At 43.6% G+C, this 7500-nt stretch overlaps 1 protein-coding gene across 1 annotated transcript in view; it reads left to right on the top strand.

Annotated features, from left to right (window-relative positions):
- The window catches only part of LOC143298942 (uncharacterized), an 85880-nt gene that overhangs the window by 2224 nt on the left and 76156 nt on the right, over window positions 1–7500 (top strand). The gene's annotated exons all lie outside the window — the stretch shown is intronic.

Below are 7500 nucleotides of genomic sequence, written 5' to 3'. Positions count from 1 at the left end.
TGTTTTTTGGTCTTGTCTTTTCTTGTCTTGTCTCGTCTTGTTTCGTTCTCTTTCCTAACCCGACATGTCTGTCTGTATGTTATCTCTTATTCTCTGTGTCTCTGTCTGGCCTACTATCTGTCTTTCTAACCCTATTTCCTTTTTTTTATTTTCTTTGGTTGATCCCTTTCTCTGTGTCAGTCTCTCGTTCTCTCTCATGCATACGAACACACAGACACAGACACAGACACAGACACACACACACACACACACACACACACACACACACACACATACACACACACACTCACACACACATACACACACACACACTTCCTTTTCTTTTCTCTCTCATCCAACACCTCCCTTCCCTACTCTAACCCCCCCCCCCCCAAACACCCCACACACCCACACACCCATCCCTACACACACGCGCACGCGCGCGCGCGCGCACGTTCAAAAGAGACCACACACCATCCGGAATGACCTTACCATACCAAAGACTGGTTGACTGACACGTAAATCCGTATTAATTGAATCACACCCACACCCACGGTACCTCTACCATGTTAAGGGCAGTTTCAAGGATGGCTGGATACACGTGAGAAACCGACAGTCTGGAAATTAACGAGGTGTGTCTGTGTCAACACGCCAATCATTTGTCTTTTTGCCACTTTGACACACACAGGTAACTGATTCGTTAATCCTGCGCCTTTTTGCACTGGCGTTCTGTACCGTGTCGATTTCAGGTCGCCAGACAAGCTTGACCGAATGACCTTGTTATTGGGGAAGGGGGGGGGGGGGGAGGGGGGGTGACAGGAGTGGACGGGGGGTGGGGGGTGGGGCGAGGGGGGGGGGGTTGATGTGTTGTTTCTTTTTGTTGTCGTCTTTGTTGTCATGTCTTTGTTTCTTTGTATGTTTTTTTTTTCTGTTTCTGTTCCTTTTTTTTTTCTTGCTGGCTTTCCTTCTTTTGTGATTTATAATTGTTGGGGGTGAGGTGTGGAAAAACAGTTTTTGTCTTCTTGTGCTTAGATATCTGGCTCGCCTTCCTCTTCCTGTTGTTGTTATTGTTGTTGTTGTTATTCTCTTCCTCCTCCTTCTTCTCCTCCTCCTCCTCCTTCTTCTTCCTTTTCTTCTTCCACTGCTCCTCCTCCTTCTCCTCCTCCTCCCCCTTCTTCTCCTCCTCCCCCTCCTCCTCCTTCTTCTTCTCCTCCTCCCCCTCCTCCTTCTTCTTCTTCTCCTCCCCCTCCTCCTGCTTCTTCTTCTTCTCCTCCCCCTTCTTCTTCTCCTCCCCATCCTCCTCCTTCTTCTCCTCCTCCCCCTCCTCCTCCTCCCCCCTCCTCCTCCTTCTTCTTCTCCTCCCCCTCCTCCTTCTTCTTGTTCTCCTCCCCCTTCTTCTTCTCCTCCCCATCCTCCTCCTCCTTCTCCTCCTCCCCGTCCTCCTTCTTCTTCTCCTCCCCCTTCTTCGTCTTCTTCTTCTTCTTTTGTTGTATTGCAATGTATCAACGTATTACTTATTTTTTCACGTCTTATGTCGTTGAAATGAAACAACTTTTACTTCTTGTTGTTGTTGTTGGTTGTTGTTGTTGTTGTTGTTCTTCTTCTTCTTCTTCTTCGTCTTCTTCTTGTTGTTCCTCTTTTTCTTCTTTTTAGTCATACTTTCGCTGTTAAACTCTCTAACTTAAATGAAACTTCGTGTACGCTATCTGCGTTTGATCACCTACAGAGTATTATTGCATAAACGCGTGCGTCCTGATATACAGGTTGAAACAATCCTCTTATCTGCAAGAACAATTTGTACTCCCGAAAAAAATTGTGCTTCGACTTATGCTATTACCTTGCAACCTACAATTTTGTAATATATTTTATCTCATGTACTTGGTTTTAAATGATTTATAATTGTTCAACAGTACACATGATTATACTGCAAACAAAGACAAAGAGCGTTGATAAGGTTAACTCTCTCCATACGAACGGCGAAAGAGACGACGTTAACAGCGTTTCACCCCAGTTACCATCATCAGAATATTGCAAGCGGAAGGCTCTTATACTGAAGAGGTGAATGTTGACAAAGAATACCACAATTCTGACGACGGAAGCTAAAGGTTGGGTCATTCAGACACCCACTGGACATCCGAGGGGTCTGTATAGAGGAGAAGAGAGGACTGGCCGTACTGAGTGAGTTAAAGCTTATACTGTGCTCACAATGTTGCTCTTCAATTTTAACATGACGGCTGATGAACCGTATTATCATTTGTATCATATAACATCATGTACTTTGTGTCTAAAGAAAATACTAACCCCAGCGTTCAATGACCTACCGTTGTAGTGTTAGGGGATACGGTCATTTTGCCCCGGAACTGAATCACAAGAAAGTTACTGATCACTTGGGAATGTGTCTATATTTCTTCTTGGGTGACACGTTGAAATAATGATGAAGTTTTTTTTTTGCAAACAGTGTTGCATGCTGTCAATGCAATTAGCACGCCTCATAACCAGAGGATCTTTGTTGGACGTGCACTTCATGATGATGATAATGATGATGATGATGATGATGATGATGAATACATAGCGCATATCCGCTGTCGGAGACCAAGCTCTAAGCGCTTTACAAACACAGGGTCATTTACACAACAGGCAGCCTACCTGGTTCGGGGCGACTGACAGCTGCCACTGGACGCCCATCATTCGTTTCCTGTGTCATCCAATCAAGTTTTAGTCACAAACATTATATACTAACACAGACACTAGCACAATCGTTCATTTCCTGTGTCATTCAATCAAGTTTTAGTCACAAACATTATATACTAACACAGACACTAGCACAATCGTTCATTTCCTGTGTCATTCAATCAAGTTTCAGTCACAAACATTATATACTAACACAGACACTAGCAGGTCTAGACATATGTTGAACTTGGAGATCGGAAAAAATCTCCAACCTTTACCCACCAGGCGCCGTTACCAAGGTTCGAACCCGGGACCCTCAGATTGAAAGTACAACGCTTTAACCACTCGGCTGTTGCGCCCGTCACTTCCTTTTTTTTTTCTTCGATAAAAACAACAACAACAACAACAACAACAACAACACAACCATCGTTTATAAATCACTGAATAACTATATTATGGGGCTGAAAGATCGATTTTTATTTTCAGAATTTATATTTCAAGCTGTTGACGATGAACATATGCGGGAAACAGCCGTTTGTGTATTGTAGCGAGGGGACAGTGGTTAGACAATATGCAACTTGCATGATTCAAATAATGTCTCGAATATATCTTTAACATAAGATGTCAAACGTATTTGTTGCTTTTATAGTGTGGTCCATGAATTGCTGTGAAGACCGTATGTTTTGTGCTGCATAAACAACAGTTTACAGATTACTTTCGGTGCGTATGTACTGATATTGTAAACCTCACTCAAACACACACACACACACACACACACACACACACACACACACACACACACACACACACACACACACAGAGAGAGAGAGAGAGAGAGAGAGAGAGAGAGAGAGTATGTGTGAGTGCTTTTGTCTGTATCTCTTCGTGTGTGAGTGTGTCTGTGTGTCTGTGTGAGAGCAAGTGAGCGCGCCGCGTGTGCGCGTATAGGTATGTGTGCGTTTGTGTGTGAACATGCGTTTACGTGTGTGTGTGTGTGTGTGTGTGTGTGTGTGTGCGAGAGGAGTGGAAAGAGGGAATGGTCCCCCAATTCTTTTTTTTTATTTAATTTTATTGAAACTCAAAGTGGTCCGTACATTTTCTCGTGAGAGTCATTCATTTGGCTACGTGAGTGACGTTATCAACACACAGACACACACACACACACACACACACACACACACACACACACACACACACACACACACACACACACACACACACACACACAAACTCACTTTCATTTTTTTTCCAAGCCACTAACAATATTTTTCGAGCAACTTTTTAATCGAGTACAACGATTGCTATTGATAGTGAAAGAAGAAAAGACACATTAAAATTGGCTTTTATTGCATGGGAGAGTTGCCACTGAGTGTTTGCTAATGTAAGACTTAGAAAACCTTGACATGTGAAAAAAAAAGCAACCACAAACCAACCAACCAAGCAACAAACAACAAAAACAACGACAAAAATAGGTCACACACACACACACACACACACACACACACACACACACACACACACACACACACACACACGCGCACTCGGGCGCGCGCACGGTTTTCTCTGCCTCTGTCTGTCTGTCCCACCCCCCCTCTCTCTCTCTCTTTCTCTGTCACTCTCTCTCTGTCGGCTTATCGTCTCATTCGAACGACTAGCGTTTAGACCACCACCAAAGTTTAGACAAAGGGAGAGAAGATTCTGTCAAGGTGTGGGATTCGAACCCCTTACGATCAGAGTCTCTCGCTTCCTAGGCGGTCACGTACGTTACCACTTGGCCACCAACCACTCCACTCTCTCTTCTTCCATCGACGATAGTTCCAGTCGCCTGTTTGTTCTTTCACTTTCTCCATTGAAAGGTGAACCGACCCTTCTGTGTCAAAACCTGACACGGTCACCGCTAACCGCTTTTTGCTTCTGATGATTGGTTTAAGGAGGAAGAATAATTTTGTTTAATGTCCCGTCACACATATCGGTGATTGAAGACATTCTGTTAAATTATTTATGAACCCATTTGAGTATTATCGGTTAGAAGGGGTGGGAGATATGAATGGAGGGTTGGGGGAGACTGGGCAAATGAGGGTGAAATGAGTGTGAATTTGAAAAAAAATTCTAAATACAAATACAGGAAATTACTTAAAGGACTTCGTAAAAGAGAAGTCGTTAAACTGACAAGCGAAACAACTGATAATGAATGCAAAATGTCAACAACATCAACGTTCTCAGTCACTTGTGAAGACACACTTTCGTGTACATAAGGCTTCATCAAGCTACAGTCAAAAATTATATGCTTAATTCTCACGTTACTAAAGCATATGCACGTGACATTAGAATAATACTTGGTCCGTAATGAATTTGATAATAGTCTGAGAGCTAAACTCAGAATTGGTCTGCGAATCGGACCAAAGTCTGAGAGAGTCAACTGACGAGGTTTTAGACTTGAATTCAAGCACCTATAAAAGTATCTTTCTAGTATATTGCTTATTTCCCTGTGTGGCAATGGGCAATCTACTTTTATACTATCTATATGATTCTTTGCTCCCCTTTTTGCTGCCCTGTCTGTTTGGTCGTTGTAAAGGAATCCAGTGTGGGATGGCATCCAACAAAAATCAACATTTGTACCCTTCACAAATCATTGATTTGATTGCTTGCTTCTCCATTTATCAGTTTACTTTATGTATCTTATTCTGCTTCATTTAATTTATTAACATCGCCCAAGGCATGACAAAATCGCGTTGGGTCACGCTGCTGGTCAGGATTTTTCCTTAGCAGATGTGGCGCAGCGTATAAGTATATGGATTTGCCCGAACGCAGTGACATCTCCTTGAGAATCCTGCAGTTCGTCCCTCTTCTTCATTTCATCTTGGCTGTGAGTGAACGGATAAAGAACGACAGGAAAAACAAAGAATTGTTTGGTTGTTAAAACATTACGTGAAAATAGTAGTTCCACATCATCTGTCATCTTCGTCCAGCACGCACGCACACACACATACACATACACGCACACACACACACCTTACACTTTACACACACACACACACACACACACACACACACACACATGCACACATACAAATACACCTCTCACAAGCATACACATGTACATACCTCTCACACACATATACAGATACACACATCTCACTCACATATACACACGTGCGCGCGCACGCACACACACTCACAAACACACACACAGACACACAAACACAGACACACACACAGACACACACACACACACACACACTCTCTGTCTCTCTCTCACACACACACTCTCACACACACTCTCTCTCTCTCTCTCACACACACACACACCTCTCTCAACCCCCACCCCTCACCTCTCCGCAACAACACACCCACAACTCACCCACCCACCCGCCCACACCAACATACCATACTTCGTGCTTCTCTGTTCCAATCGCAATTCTGGCGGTGTGAAACGTAAAACGCCTCCCACGAGAAGAGAGGGAAGTTTCAGTCGCTTGAGTGATGAAGCGAGAAAATTCCAATCAGGGATCACAGCCCTTTTCTCTTCTCACTGTGGGTAAGGCTATTTACACTGGTTTAGAGAAAGGGCCTCCCCAATTTCGAAGAGACTGTTGCTTGACCAAGCGTTTACGTCTTTAAATGCTCGTTCTTCATTTCAGACACCAGAAAAGCATTCTTAAAACCATTTTATTGTAAACGACCGAACACACTGAAAGTTCAGTACACTCTTTAATTCTCGAAGAAAAAATTATTATTGAATCTGTGCAATAATTTTGATGTTCTTATTCTTTTTTCTTATGTCAGAATAAGAGTACTAAACATTACAAGTAATATATTTCCTATGTGTATGTGTGTTTTTTCGCGCGCGCGCGCGTGTGTGTGTGTGTGCGTGTGCGTGTTTGTTTGTTTTTTTATTTTTGTTTTCTTTTCGTTTTTTCTTTTTCTTTCTCCTTATATATTGAATTGCTAATTGTTTATCTGCGTGTGTGCATGTGGGCCCTGCAGGTTTTCTTTTCCAACGGTTCCACTGTGTGCTCCCTCCCCCAACGCCCCCTCCCCACCCCCTTTTTGTAAAATTCAATTTTCTCTCTTCTTCTTCTTCGTGCGATTGCATGTCTCGAGGAAGTGGGCCTGTTTTTCCCTTGTGTCTCCATGTACCCAAGTCGGGTTTCTCGGATTAAAAATGATCTTAACTCACTCAGTACGGCCAGTCCTCTATTCTCCTCTACACAGACCCCTCGGATGTCCAGTGGGTGTTTGAATGACCCAACCTTTAGCTTCCGTCGTCATAATTGTGGTATTCTTTGTCAACATTCACCTCTTCAGTATAAGAGCCTTCCGCTTGCAATATTTTGATGATGTTAATTGGGGTGAAACGCTGTTAACGTCGTCTCTTTCGCCGTTCGTATGGAGAGAGTTAAACCTTTTGAACCTTTGAACCTTGAGAAGAAAGGCCCCAGACAGACAGTGTGAAACTTTCACCTGTCCTTTGCGATGTGTGTGGATTGTCACTCCTGTAGTGGCCTGTCCTGTCACACCCGATGTTGTTGTATCAGACACACCATCCGGAGCTTGACTTCATAGTCTCCCTACTTTCCACTGACGGGCGTATTATCGAGGACGTGGTTGTGGTGGTGGTGGTGATGTTTGTTTGCACCTGATACGAGGAATTAGAAACAATAAAAAAGAAAACAAAAAACCCCCACAAAAACATGTATACGTAAAAGAAAGCCCCCCGCCTCTCTCTCTCTCGCACACACACACACACACACACACACACACATGGACCAGAAAAGTATAAACTGAGTTCGAATCTCGGTGTGTGCATGTGTGTGTGTGTGTGTGTGCGCGCGTGCGTGCTTACGTGCG

Source organism: Babylonia areolata, chromosome 24 (genome assembly GCF_041734735.1).
Source record: "Babylonia areolata isolate BAREFJ2019XMU chromosome 24, ASM4173473v1, whole genome shotgun sequence".
Lineage (NCBI taxonomy): Eukaryota > Metazoa > Mollusca > Gastropoda > Neogastropoda > Buccinidae > Babylonia > Babylonia areolata.
The sequence above is the reverse complement of the archived record's forward strand: the minus strand, read 5'-3'. Positions and strand labels throughout refer to the sequence as shown.